The sequence below is a fragment of the Hirundo rustica genome, chromosome 13, assembly GCF_015227805.2.
Source record: "Hirundo rustica isolate bHirRus1 chromosome 13, bHirRus1.pri.v3, whole genome shotgun sequence".
NCBI classification, from domain to species: Eukaryota; Metazoa; Chordata; class Aves; order Passeriformes; family Hirundinidae; genus Hirundo; species Hirundo rustica.
Window position 1 is genome coordinate 12,087,112 of NC_053462.1, and position 14,687 is coordinate 12,101,798.

General features: G+C 40.6%; 1 protein-coding gene across 5 annotated transcripts in view; it reads left to right on the forward strand.

Moving 5' to 3' along the window:
* Positions 1 to 14,687, forward strand: part of CTXND1 (cortexin domain containing 1) — a 45,610-nt gene that overhangs the window by 12,402 nt on the left and 18,521 nt on the right. For 2 of the 5 annotated variants that reach the window (XR_009208307.1, XM_040077688.2), the window contains exon 2: positions 6,354 to 6,542. The exons of the other annotated variants lie outside the window; for them this stretch is intronic. The gene's annotated coding sequence lies outside the window, so the exon portion shown is untranslated. The remainder of the gene's footprint in view (positions 1 to 6,353; positions 6,543 to 14,687) is intronic. 5 annotated transcript variants of the gene reach the window in all.

A 14,687-nucleotide genomic window follows, 5' to 3' on the forward strand; every position in this document is an offset into this window, starting at 1 on the left:
ATCAGTGCAATTTTTCCAGTCACAGGTCCCCAGTCCGTTTCTGCCTCATCTGCCCCCATTTTCTCCATCTAGATTTCCAGCAAAGCCAGTAGCAAACTTGGACGATATGAGAATTTATTGTAAGATATCTCTGACTGAGCCTTATAAAGCTAGTGTTGGTTTATCTATCATGAGGAAAGAGCAGGGATTTTACCTGTAAGTAAAATGTGATCAGAACACACAGTTTTGATTACGTTATCATCAGATATTTTCAGGTAAACTTAGTCCGGTGATTAACCAAGCTACTGTTTTCAAATTATCTCCTCGGAGGCACAAAACAGAGGAGGGAAAGAAATGCAGAGAAAGAGTTGGATGTTGGAAAGTCACTGGATTCATAATGAGAATCACAAGACAAAAAGAAAGATTATGTGTGGTTTTATGCTTTCATGCAATTCTGAGTCTTTAATCAAAATGTGTTTCCTGAACTGGAAACTCAGAATTATTTGCCAAATATTATTGTTCATGTCAAATGTAAAATGGAGAACATTAGGTACAAAATCTAATTTCTCAGTCTAGAATAAGCATATTAGTAAACAAATGTTTTCACCTCATCTTGTCTGTAAGTAACCCTGGCAGGAGCCTTGCCTCAGAAGTCAAGTTCACTTTATTGCATTGCAACCTGAGAGTGAAACACTCAAAGAGAAGCTTACTAATTTTGTCCTACATTGCCAGTAATGAGCTGCAAGTCAATTTAATTAATGAAGAGTAGCTGCTCAACATTTGTAGTCACCTGAACTACTTTAATTTGCATCACTGTATTTGGACCAGTTTTTGACATGTAGAGGCACGGACAGCTCTCCCTGACAGTAAGAAATACGATTGTCATTTTAGTACCAGAGGCAAAACTTCCAGTACAAAACTGGATTAAAGAATATACAGTGGGTGGATAAACATGCTGCATAATTTCAAATCCCAGTGAAAGTGTGTGTCATTGTTGCACCAGGAACCAATGGCGCAGACGATGTCGCATTAAAAGACGCGATATTCGGCATGCTCTCAAAGAGACAAGTTTAGCTGTGTTTGTACAAGAGAAGGGGATTTTTGTACCATGTTGAGTAGAACTGTCACGTTTATAAAGAAATGCACCTTACAGCTAGTGACATCCAAAATGTGCCACATACATAGTCAATACTTTCTTTCTGACTGCAAAAGAAAGGACATTTTCTTGCTCCCTTGTTTTTCAAGGGTAGACTTTCTGATGGCGTCAACTACTTAGATATGCTGCATAATAATTATTTTATTCATATGTATGAAAGAAAATCTCTTAGAATCTCCATTATATTTATCTGCTGTGAGCATCAAGATTGAATTTAATTGGGATTTTTAGATATGTGCTTAGACAGTCCGTTTTCAACAACAAAATGAATATGTTATTATTTCCTACTATCACTTCTTTCCAAGGGCAATTACTTAATACTCTGTAATAGCTACAATTCAGGATACTTTGTTTGCCACAGTGACTCTCCTCACTTTGCACACCCACACAAACCCCAGGACCTACTGTGAGTGAGGCAGCAGTGCCGTAGCATTCAAGGAGGATTAAAGGACTAAGATTGAGCACTTCCTAAAGCCTGCAGCCTCAGCTGTCATTTAAAACAGGAGCAAAAATGATGAACCTGCCTTTCCCAAGTGCTATTCAAATGGTGCAGATATGCACACAAAAACCATGCAGAGTTAGAAAGATCACGTGCTATGTTTGGCAAAGTATCTCCAAAGAGCACCTGGTAAGGCAGGGCGACCTTCAGAAGGTGCAGAAGAGCTGGCCCAGGATTCTGTCACCTTCTGCATCCATTCCTTAAAGCTTTAGGCAAGAATTCTGGCATCTGGCTTTTTGGAGGATAATTCAAGACACTGAACTTTAGAAGAAGGCTGTGGAAGTCTGTTCTAAGAAACTTAGTCATGAGCAACAAACTGCAAATCAGTACCTGATTTTCACTGAAACATCTGGACAAAACTCCAAATGCCGTGTGCTCAGCTCTGAGTCTTCATGAGTTCACGGAACACTTAATGATATTTTCTTTCCTTTTGGACACAAAAGCAAAGGAAACAGCGTGTGAATTAAACAAGGGTTTGTTTGAATGGTGGCTGCAGAGACACACACCTCTTCTCAGCATTATTTTAGCATTTGAGTTTCAAATCTATTTCATCCATCCCTGGGGAGACTAATCCTCTGAGAGAATAAGCCTCAGGGGATCCTATCTGTGGATACTCAGAATTCATGGTAGTCAGCCAGGGAGATTCCTAGACAGGGAGAACATTGTATCCCCCAGTGTCAGCCAGGACTTTGTTCAGAGGGAAAGATGAGGAAATGAGACAGAAGGTTTCTGAAAACACAGATGCTCACATTTCTTCTGCTAGAAACAGGGAATGATTTATTTCTTTTTATCATAGCTCACAGTTTTTCTTTCAAGGCTTTGCTTAGATTTTCAATTGGAACTGATGGCTGTAAAGAATCACATGCCCAAGCAAATCTAAACTACCTGGTAGAAAAGCCTTCCATTCCTCTCCCTGCCTCATCTCATTGATTTCATGATTACTGGAGAATTTGCTGCTTCACATATTTAGATTGTGCTACAAACCGGTCCAAGGCAGCTGATGTCACCCATCCAATTTTTATTTTCATATTCAAATTCAAGCTCCCACTCCCTCTGTCAGCATTACCAATGTATCTATGACTTCTTACCAAATAACCATATCACACCATATGTTGCTGAATTGTTTTGGATTTTCACCAGTTTTGTTTCAAATTCAGTCCTCAGTCTGAGCATAATTCAGCTGGGAGGAGATCAATTACAGAATCACAGAGGGCTCTGGGTTGGAAGGGGCCCTAAAGCTCATCTGATTCCAACTCCCTGCCAGAGGCAAGAAATCTTCCACTAGACCAGGATGCTCCAATCTCTCCTCAAGCACTTCCAGAGAAATGATTTTCTAAAAGCCTGGTGAGAGCCATGAACCAAAAGCCACATCACTGATTATGAAAAATTGTGGGAATGAAAGGGAGAGGAGACCTCAGCTCTTGACACAGAGGGAGCCTAATTTTGTCAGTAAGATCTTGTCAGGAAGTTGTCTCCCACTATTAGAAGTCCAAATAATGATAATTCATAATTACTCAAAGTCAAAAAACCTCAAAATAACCAAACCAAAAAGACTGAACTCTGAAAAAACAAACATTGCATTTATTTTGTCTTCCATTTTGGGATATACTTAAGGATTTATGCTTCAAAGCTTTCATCTTCAAGCATATGAGAGCATTTTAGAAAAAAGAATTTTGTATCCTTGCAGAGTAACCTCAGCAGAGCTTCAAAAGCATCACCGCATATGAAAATCACGCAAGGTTAAAATTTAGATAATCTCTACATTGAGAATCACAACTTCACAAAACATTCCTTGCTTCTGTTTTGTTTTAATTTTCTTAAAAGGTTACATGACCATCTCTGTGTCTTACAGCCAGCAGAAGTATTTCCCAGGAAGAAAAATTAAGATTTTCTACCATCTAACCACCAGAAAATGGTGTTTTCTGGATTATATTCTGCCTCTGAGTTCACAGTATCATCACTGCACTTTTTCAAGTTGCAAGCAAAAGGCAGCCAGAAAGGAAATACCCAAGTAAAGCTCATCCCATTCTTGTTCAGCCGCAAAAGTATTCAGAGATATCTCTCCTTACTCTTTTCATGTGCTATATTTGGTCAGCACACTGAAGATGACTTGCATTATATTCTCTCCCGTTCAGACCCTGTCACACCATTACAGCACTGCCAGTTCTCATCTGCATGTTCACTATGGGTATTTTCTGGAAAGAAGAACATTCTCCTGTTTGGAAACACCTGCTTTCACTTCATATCATTTTCCTTCTGCCACGTCTTAGTAATGAGCTCTTTTAAGAATTGCCTGGAGAATGGGAACAGGTTGATAATAGCAAGTAAAAAAAAAAAAAAAAAAAAATCCCCCCCCAAACCAAAACAAACTCAGAATTGCATCTGTGAAGGTTTGTTTTTTTTTTCCCCAGCTGCCTTTTGCTTTGATTCTTGATCCCATATCCATGGGAGGCAATGAGGAGATTCCCTCTGACTGCATCAGAACCTAAAAGACTTCAGAGGGAGGTATATTGGGAGCATTTTTGGTGGTGTTTATGGTGCAGAAAAAAAGAAGTGCAGGAGCTCATAACCTTGCAAACCCTGGCCATGGTGAGCAGCAACACCCAGCTGCCCTCAGGGCCTTTATTTGCCTAAAGTCCCACACACATTAAACATTCAGAGCTGGGCTCTTACAGACAGTGAAATGTTGTGCCATTCGCCTGTTTTCTAATATTGTCTTGATTTAGATTATGTGTGGAACAAAGGAAATAATATTTTAGAAGAGGGATGGAAGTATAATACAGGCATGAAAAAATTTGGTTACAGATAGAGTTAAAGCAGATGGAGTAACTTTTATTATGAAGAAATACTGCACCTAGGAAGGGTGTTTTGTATAATACTCCACAGCTTGGGATTTGATTTAAAAAGCTTTTTGGACATCCTTAGATCTCAAAATGTAGAGAAAACTGGCAAGGGAATGTGTCTCTTTTTTTTAATATTTAAAGCATTTCCTTCGTATAATCCTTGTAAAACCGAGATTGTGGTGAGAAATAATAAGTGCATACAAATGAAGCAGATTCTCTGAAAGAGGCAATACTCAAAAATAAAAACCCAAACCCAAATAAATCCAGATCTGGAAAGAAAATGCAAGCAGCATATATTCCACAGTAGGTTTCCTTAAGCAATGTTTAGTGCTAAGGCACTTTCTGTCTGTGATGTAAGAGGAAAAGCAGCGGGTCCCAGCTGGATACCCCTGTCTCTCTTGACGAAGCAGCAGCCAAGGAAGGGCTGTGCTCATGTGCTGCCTCTTTTCGAGCTCACTGGACAGACTTGTACAGCAAACCTGTCAGGGAATGGCTGACATCAGTATTTGTCTCCAAAACAGCCCTGTGAGACTGGGATTGACTTAAAAGGATGCTACTGAGCTGTTAGGAAGCACAATCTGCACAGAAACAGTCACTGTCTGTAAGAGGAGGAGGCTGAGCAGCAGTAAAATACAGAGAGAGCATTTAATTTATAATTGTGTACAAGTATACGCAGATGCAAACCTTGGGGGTTCCCCTTTGGGGTTTCCACCAGCTGCTCCCTAAAAAGGGCTGCTAAGAAGGGCTTGGGAGCCACTGGAGCCAACAAACAACACAAGATTTTTGTGGCATTTGTCTAAGTTGTGAAGACAATATGCTAAGTTTCTCATGAAACAAAAGAAGCTCAGAGCTCTTCTATTCCTCTTTTTTGTTTTTAACATTGAGTTTCTTTCCCTGAGCCTGTAGACCTGAAGGAAAAGCACCTTACAAGCACTGCTCCCTAGCCCTGCCCCTGGGCAAGGGAGGCACAGATTAATACAGCAGAGATGGAGCTAAATGTGCTGTCTGACTCAACAGAGCAGATTTCTCGTTCCCTGCGCCTGAGATCTTGTTTTAAAAGTGATGTTATGCTTTCAGGTGAAATGTAATCCGTCACCATCCACAAGAAAGCACCTCAGCTGACTGCTAGGCTTTTTTTTCCTTTTAGTTAGCACTGAAGTGTCCTTCTGCTGACCGTAGATGATCACTTCTGTGATGCTTGCCTGGGTTTCAAATGTCTGGACATGCTGCAGGTGTGGTAGGTAAAACTTATCAGCCTACACATTGCAAATCCAAGGGAGCAGTCTCACCCTTTACCCTGCACTTAGCATTGGCTGTCATAGCAACTCGGCCCCATATATTCAAAGCTTAAGTGTGTATGCAAACCTGCTGCCCTCAAAATCATTTCTGTGTGCTCCAGTGACTCCACTGGGCAGGCTGGCAGCAGAGAACCACATTGAATTATTCTTAGTTAAAATTCACAGGGGCTATAGTTTAACACTGAAAGGGACAGACCGGCTGTGTGAAGGGACCACAGGAGCAACCAACCTAGGCTGAGGGTTTTTATGAACTCTGATTCAGTGATTTAAACTTATTTGGTTTTCTGAGATGGTCTAGAGCTCATAGGCAGTGCATTACTCTGTCTTGGCTGACAAGAGGTAACTTCTAAAGATGCATGACCTTGGTTTCTTGCTGTCTTGGAAACCCTACCACATTGGAAGTAATACTTTTTATTGAAGTTCCCTACCCCATCTGCAGTTATGGCCCTGTTATGTGCTATGCCACAGTAATAACAGGAACACACAGACATGAACCTTGCTGGAAATAGCTCTAGCACAGCTTTGAAAGCCATTTTTTTTTCGGGTGAATGAAGTAAAGAGAAACTTTTCATCTCCAGGAACATATGTGCCTTTCTAGTGCACTTCGAAGCTTGGCCAGCTGGAAGCAGGAGCTGTAGCAAACTGCTGTGGAGCCTGTTTGGAAGCTGACTCCAGCACAGGAATTGAAATAAATGAATTTGGCATCTAAAAGGAGGTTTTGTGGAGTCAACGCTTTGTAAGCAGAGGACGCAGCGAGATTTGGCAAGGTTGGTGCATACATTATTGACATTTTAGTGTCACAAAGGGGTAATCCCAGGTCTAACTCTGAGCCAGTTGAACTTGTGGTCCTGAAGCCCACCCTTCTCAGGAGTAGGGCTGAAGTGATGCTGAAGTGACAGCCTGTGTGGGCAGGGGAGTGTTACACACTGCTGAGAACGCGCACGTGCAAAATAAACTCCCCTTCCTTTCTGTACTAACCTGTGATTTTCTGCATTCCCCACTACCCACCCACCAAAGGTAAAGCTTTTATGTGGATAGCTGTCAGAGAATGAGCATAGGAATGTTGGGAAAAGATATAATTTATGCCTGATTTTGGTTGCTCAAACCAAAACACTTTTTTAAAGGAATCTTTCTGAAATGGAAATCAATGATGGTTGGCATCATTCTCAGAACATTGCCTTGGGACACTGAAGTGCACAAATGCTTTGGACACAGTGCAGAAGAATTTTCCAAGTGATTTTCCATTTCCCAGGAAAAAAAAATTATTGTATTTTCCTACTTGCATTTGGACAACTATTTGTATCTTAAAGCAAGTATCTCCAAGACATTCATGCTTGCAGCATTTTTAAAATTAATAGCAGAGAAGAAAATGACACTGGCAGTCTAGCAGAATTTTTTCTGTTGGATTTGGTGAGAACAGGATACTCTATGTAAAGAAAGTCTTGTTTCCTTATTTGTGTAGGGATCAGAGCCGTTGTCTTTGGCTTTATTTTCTCCTGACAATTTGTTCCTGTAATCTCCTTACGTTCTTACATCAAAACCTTTGGCTAAATTGAGAGATGGCTTAACTGACAATTTAAGCTACACATTAGTAAATATAACAGGAAGAGATGGAACAAGTCACCCAACAAAGAGAGAAAAACAGTGAGCAACAGGAATCTGTGCATCTGTGCTGCCTCACCTACTTTTTATTCCTTCTTAAAAAAAAAAAAAAAAAAAAAAAGTTTCCTGCAACAACACCTTTCTTCCTCCATTTGCAAGTTACATCTGCTCACACGAAGTTCGAGATATGCAAAATAGTTTGCACCATGGTTAGGTCTGTTCTAAGGAGATAATAATGGATAATTATCAGTGGCAAGCACAGGAACTGTGTGTCTGGAGGAGTCTGAGCACATCCCGGGGAGTGAAGTGGCAAGGTTTGAGATGGGCCCAGTGACCTTGTCTGGGGGCACATGGAGCTCCTCAAAATGGCTCAGCACCAGCTGAAAGCATCTTCTCCAAGAGCGAGGTGTGTGGTGTTAGAAACCCTAACTCAGAAATCACACAGCAGGCAATTCCAGGTCACCCTTCTCTGGAATGGGGGAGAAGGGGCAGAGGAGCTCTGAGAACATCTCAAAGAACATTGTCATCACTGTTTCTCTGAAAAGATTCATGGTCCATAAGCAGCACAGCAGATACAGTACTTCAAATCTGTTTTCTGCAAGAAAACCAGGACTGCCTCACCCAGAGCAGCACCATCAAGGTGCTCAGTTCTTCAGGGAGGAAGGGGCTTGTGGAAGGAATAATTCTAAAGCACCAAACTAGAGCCCCAGCTCCTTGGGTAGGATATTTCCTTGCTTTTCCCCCTCTTCCCCACATAATCCAAAGTGTCTCCCCCACTGACTGTCTGGGAAATGGGATAAGTTTGATCAGGAAAAGAAAAATTGCTCCCCCAGCTCTATTAAATTCTGTGGGTGTCCTGAGAGAGGATGATCTTTGGACAGCAGCAGAATAAATGATTGCAAGCAGACAGTAATTTTATTACATAACTGCCCAATAGCACTTCTCTGAAATATTTTGAAGTTCTATGGCATAGAGAAAGTCAGCATTTTTTAAAGCAGTTTAAACCATAAAACAGAGAGGTAACCAGCAGGGGGAAATAAGAATAGCTGCTCCTTCCGATTTTTTGAGTGATTAGACTAATTTTCAACCTTTCCTGTACATGATCTATTATTTTAATCTCCCACCTTACTTCATAGCAGCAAACAACAGTCTATTCTAAACCTCTGTTTTTCTTCCATTATTAAAGCATTACTCTCTAAAAGAATGGATTTTTGCAAGATTCTACTGTAAGAGAGGAGACAGCAGGAGAAATTCCAAAAAGCTTCAGATGGCTGTGCCAGTTCTGCTGCTGTGCCATGTCACTGCTGCTGTCAAGAATATGCCTCACCTTGAAAGCCAAATCAAAGAGAATTTTAAAATAAGGAGTAAAATTAGAAGATCAAACATGTAGAGGTGAGGAAAGAGGGATCTGGTCCAGTACTTACTATATTCTTTCCCATATTTGTGTTACCATGAAATAAAAATCAGTAAATTCTCTGACTGCAATTTATGTCAGAGTAAAAAGGAAAGGGGCAATCAAGTTTCTACTTTTTTTTTTTTACTTTTATCACATAACATGGGCTGACTACTGTGCTTTTTTTTCCCCACTTGATCTCTTTGTAAGGTTATCTTAAAGTTTCCTCCTGTTTTATTTGAAGAACTGAATACAAAGGATGAATTCTATTTCTAAACAGATTTGCTCAGCAAAATTTTCAGATTTCTTACAGTTTCTTAGCACTTTTTTTTTTTTTAATTTCCCCACACAGCTCTCGCTAATATAAACTTTCATTTACATGCTGCTTATTGGGCCCATTAACAAATTAACATGCAGAGTGTTAAATAATTAGTAAAGGTCTTGTACGAGTACGATTAGCAGGCGAAAATGTGTTTGAATGAATAATAATCACATCAAAGTAGCAAAGATGATTCCATACACCTCTTTCTTTTCGATATATATTTTAGATCTCTGTAACTTTCTGAGAAGCTGTGCTTAAAACACTGGTGTGAGTACAGAGCAGAAAACCTGGAGTCATTTACTTTCAATCCCTCTCAAAAATACTCTGCATTTGCTTGTGCAGCAAAACGACTCTGGGGAGGCTGAAAGGGTGCTGTGAAAATCACTGCTCCGTAAAGTCCTTGCTGGCTACTGTTTAGAAAAGGAATTTGTGAAGGAATAAAAGCACTTTTTCGCCAGGTCACAAAAAAAGAAGGAAGAAATAGTTTCCTGTTGCTGGAACTAAAAAAGGCAAGGAAGTGCAAGTGCACGCATAGAGGGAAAACCACAATTCTCCTTTGCAAAAAGGGTGGAATTATGTGTAAAAGGCGTTCAAGAAAATAATTCTACCCCAGCCACAGGAAAGATTTGTGTATAATCAACTTCTGTTTGCTGCAGAGCAGTTGCCGACATATTTTCATGCAAGCTGATGTTGTTTTCCCTGCTTGAGTGGCATAGCAATAATAAATGCATTTATTATTCATTAAATGCCTTCAAAATATTTTAATATGCCTCAGCATTTCTAAGGTGTTCAAATCACAGCAGTAAAACACCCTGCTCACACAATTTGCTGCCTTAACAACTGAATATTACAGTTTGTAGTTTAAAGTTTCTGCGTACATGTTTTCAGACAGAGTGGAGAATCACTTTAGGTATCTGGAGTCAAACTCTTGAAAAGAAGTTTTCTCTTAAAAATCACACCCCACCCACCCATGGCAGCTCAAAAAAAAGCTGGCATTACACACAGCTCAGTTCTCCCATATTTTAAAACAGGATTCATAAAATTCACCAAGGTCAGAGGTTGTCAAATGAGGAAAAAGATGGTTTTAAGGTAAAGGCAGACCAATAGATAGGCACTGTAGTACGTGTGTGCACTGTTTTGTGTAATTTGGTTTGACTGTTTCTTTTCTATACACAAAAAAACCCAACAACAACAAAAAAGCCCAAAAAACAAACAAATAACCAAAGCAGGAAAGGAATGAGGAATCAAGATTTAGTCTTATGCTTTTCTTTGCTTGCTGTTTGGAAATAAGTCTGCACATTTCTGACTTGACTGGCCACAGGGTCCCAGCCTAGATCTGCATGATGGAGAGCTCTGCATAGCATTTCCTGAGTGCCACTGCATGCCAAAGCAGATGGAAGGTGATTTATGGTCTTCCTTGTTCATGGGCATAAAGGAGGAGAGAATTATGCCTAGATCACTGTGTCCCAAATAATTCCTTAAGGTGATCAAGTTTGCACAACTCTCTCTTATATTACCTTTATGCCAGGGAATAAAAAATCAAATCAAAATAAGAGGAAGTAAACCACTGAAGCAGAATGTACAGGGAATGTACCAAAGCACACAGTGCTTATTTATCTACAGCTGAACCACATCAACCAGGGAGAAGTTTTATTCCCAGTCACTGCTCAGAGCTTCCAATGAAACACTCCCAGATTATATTATTGTCACCAATTCGGTGATTTTTATCTACAATTAGAGTCTGGAAATATATAGGTGGTAAGCAAATAAATCTGAAAGCTAAATAGTTTTTCTTCTTAAAAGATTATCACTTGAAACATCTAGCTGCAGTTACCAATGTTGTGTCCTGTGAAATACAGAGAGAGAAATCATTCAGAGACCTAAGGGCAGCCTGTGATACAATGAGCAATGACATGAGATACTCAACCCTTCCAGCAGCCTGGAGATGACTGCTGGAAAGGGTTCTTGGAAACCTTGGAAAGGGTTCAGAAACACTGGAGACCTGATCCTAACATGATTGGAACTGGCAGAAACCTCTCACCAAGATGCAAAATGAGGCTAAAAATGAATATGTGTTGGTGTTATATACTGCATGTCTCCCAAATGAAAATGGAACTCCAGGAATCCAGAGGATGTTTCCCAGAGGTCTGGCCTGTGCTGTCTTCTGGGTTCTGACAGTGACAGAACTGCCATTCATGAACTTTAGCACGTCCAGGAGCCAAGGCAGGTTTTGTCATTTGCTGACATCGCTGCAGTTTGAAACTTAAAATGGAGCTTGTTACAACCCTGGCCAAAGACTTACCACAGGGAGTTCTCTTTTTGCTACAAGAACTCTTGCTTTCATGTTAATAAAGTCAGGCATTGACAAATTTGCTGTTGTTTAAGGCAAATGCTGCTGCAGGGGTTATGTGAGGCTGTGGTCTCAGTCAGTGTGGTACAGGATTTCCCATTCGGTTCCAAAATGAAAAAGTGTGATTAAACGCTCTTGAAAATGTCCTGTGCTAGGAAGAAAAGCTTCCAAAATAGATTTCTTGGTCCAAGTCCATGGTTCTTTAGTGTTTCTGTAAGCAGTAATGGTTTTGTCCTGCAAGACAAATACCCATTGATTTGAGTTTCTAATGACTGCTAGGTCAGGTTTCCTATGTATTTGTTTAATTAATTTCTCTGACCTTCCTTCCATTTAATACTTGGGATGACAAATTTCCATTTTAGCAGCTGTGTGGATGTGAGTCTGAAGCACCCATGATGTCAAAGGCTTTGTATCTGTTTACTAACCAAGTTATTTTGAGCCTTTTTAAAAATAATATGCACAGTCAGCACAGATTTATGATTTTTTTTTTCATCTCAATCTCATATTACTTATCACATGTATTTAAATTAATTCATGCACATTAACCAACAGGAAAGAGATGGTTACGGTTTCTTGAGGTAGGAGGAAACCCTCTGAATTCCAGGGAGGATTCCGGATAAACGCATTAATTTTTAAAGTTGAAAAGTTCCTTCCTACTTTAATTAGCAATGCTTCAATTTTCTGCCTCAGCATTCAATAATAAAGCTGGAGACTGGGAGAAGTGCCATGTCCAGTACAGAGACCGCGATGTGCAGGCAATTCCAGGTGCCATCCAGCAATCCAAGCACATATTTTAATCTGACAGTATTAGCTGGACTTAGGTTAAAAGTCAAAGGCATAGGAATAAATTGGTTCTTGAATCCTTCCTAGAAACCCCTGTTCTCATCTTGGCCCAGTTGGTTTGAGCAGGGTGTTGGTAACACCAAAGTTGTGGGCTCAATCTCCATATGGACCATTTACTCAAGAGCTAGACTCAATAACCCCCATGGGTCCCTTCCAGCTCAGAACATTCTGTGAGTCTGTGAAGTGTTAAGCAAGTCTACAAGAAATTAGGAAGCTAAATGCAGTTATACATCTCATCCTCACTGCTTTGTTCTCAGGTCTGCCCTTAGTACTTATTTAAAGCCAAGCATGTGCTTAAGTCCTTGCATGAAAACTGCATTCAGATAAGTGATCTGAAATTAAAGTATCAGCCTGGCTCTTGTATACTTGCAAATCAGATTTATTTTGACAACAGGTTAACATAAGACACAGATGAGACATAGGGCCTAGAGCAAGATGAGTTGTGTGATTTAAGACTCTGCAACTAAAGACAAGGCCCAGAGACGTTGCCTTCAAATGTGGGTGTTCAGGTTCTGCCAGGACTCTGCTGTCTGCACGCCTGCCAGTGAACTGGAGCAGTTGCCTTGCTACTTCTTGGAAAATATTTATAAAGTCAGTGATTTATTTTGTCTGTTTAAAGAAGGTAGAATAAAACACTGGGATGGCCATAATGATTATGCTGTTGTTATTTCTTTTTTAATTAATATTGAGCAACCCATACTGCAGCCAACTTCAAGACAATTCAGAATTGCACTCCTCATTCTCTGGCTGGAGAACAAAAGCCTCGGTAGGATAAATAATGCTTTCATTCTAGGACCCTACAGAGAACTACTTTTTCTAGTACCTTCCTTGCACAGAGAGAGTGTCTTGATTTTCCTACCTCATCTTATAGGGAAAATACTCACCTTCCCCGCCTCCCCCATCTCTGAGATACAAAATAAGACTCAGAAAACAGATGCAGTCCCAGGTCTGAAGTTCCCACAGAGGAACTCAGTTTCCGTCTCACATGCTTCTTTAACTCAATGCAATATTTACCAGGACAGAGCCAGGCATGGTCCCCCTCACTCTGCTGGCCTGGGATAAATGATTTTTTCCACCTGTCCATCCCAAACCCTCCATCACTCTCCCCTCCCTGCAGTTTGCCAGTGTGGCTGATCCAGCTCTGCTGTGTGTTATTGAGGGGGAAGTTTATTAACACATTCAAACTGAAACACCACAGAGTTTTATATCAGAGATTTGCCATTGGGGTAGAGGGTAAGAAAAAAAGAAAAGAACAGCTGGGCACAATGCCTCCAACTCAGCACGTCTGACCACCAATCTCTGCTCATTTCTAGAAGCTGAATGTTATATTAACCACTGGGAAAGACTCTTTCAGGTTCCATGGGAGACTTCAGGGGTTTGGTGCTGATATGTTGCTCCTCTATTGAGGTCAGTGGGATGGAGGCAGGTAACTGTCAGTACCAAGTGATACTCTCTGAAGTGTGGAAAACCCTCTGACCCAGAGAAGAGAGACGTAGCTAATGCAAACTTATCCTGGTGCAATGGTATAATACCGTGTTGTGTTAAAGCCACAACAGAACAGCCTTCAGGAGCTATTTTAATCAATTAAGAACAGTTGGACCCTTTAGCACATAGTTACCATCATCTACTTATTATGCACTTAAAATGCAATTATAGACAGGAAAATAATGTTCATTTTCTATTGGCTTCGTTTTCCTTGAGTGAATTAAGTCTGCTTCTCATCTGCATTCACAGTCCCAGCTGCTTCCTGACTGAAGCAGATCCTGTCAGCTTTTTATATCCAGTAGCCATATGTAAGGCCAGGGTGTGTGTGGGAGCTAGGATATCTCCTGGCTCCTGAATTATTGGCCTGTTCCAAGTTCCAGTGCGGAATCATCCCCAGCGTGGTGATTCATGAGGTAGCAAAGAACCTAGACCCAGGTCCCAGGCTATGTTTTTTGGCTTAGAAAAGCAGTCTTGCTTCTCAGGCTGAAAGAAAACATAACAGAAAGGAAGATAGTTTTTTCGAGTCCATGCCTACAATAGAGCAGGTCTCTGAGGCTATTAATTATCCCAGACTGCTGGTGAAGTAGAAGAGGTGAATGTATAGCAAAAGAGTTTTCCTAAACATATATAAATAGCAAACCATTACACTTTCACTGGAAGAAGAAAAATTTGCAGACAAGGCAACACTCAAGAACTCCTAAGCCCACAAATGCTTGTGTTCCCTGAATGTCATTGATGCAAGTCACTTGCTGCCATAATTAGCTTTGTCAGAAGACCTGAAATAGAAGGGGGTGGAGAGGAGTCCCTGCAGTATAAACTGCACCATGTACCAGGGTGGTGTGTGGAGAGGATACCCCCAATTGCTGAAATCTGCTTCTCTTTACAGGGTCATTTGATGGACAGATATGCATAGGCTG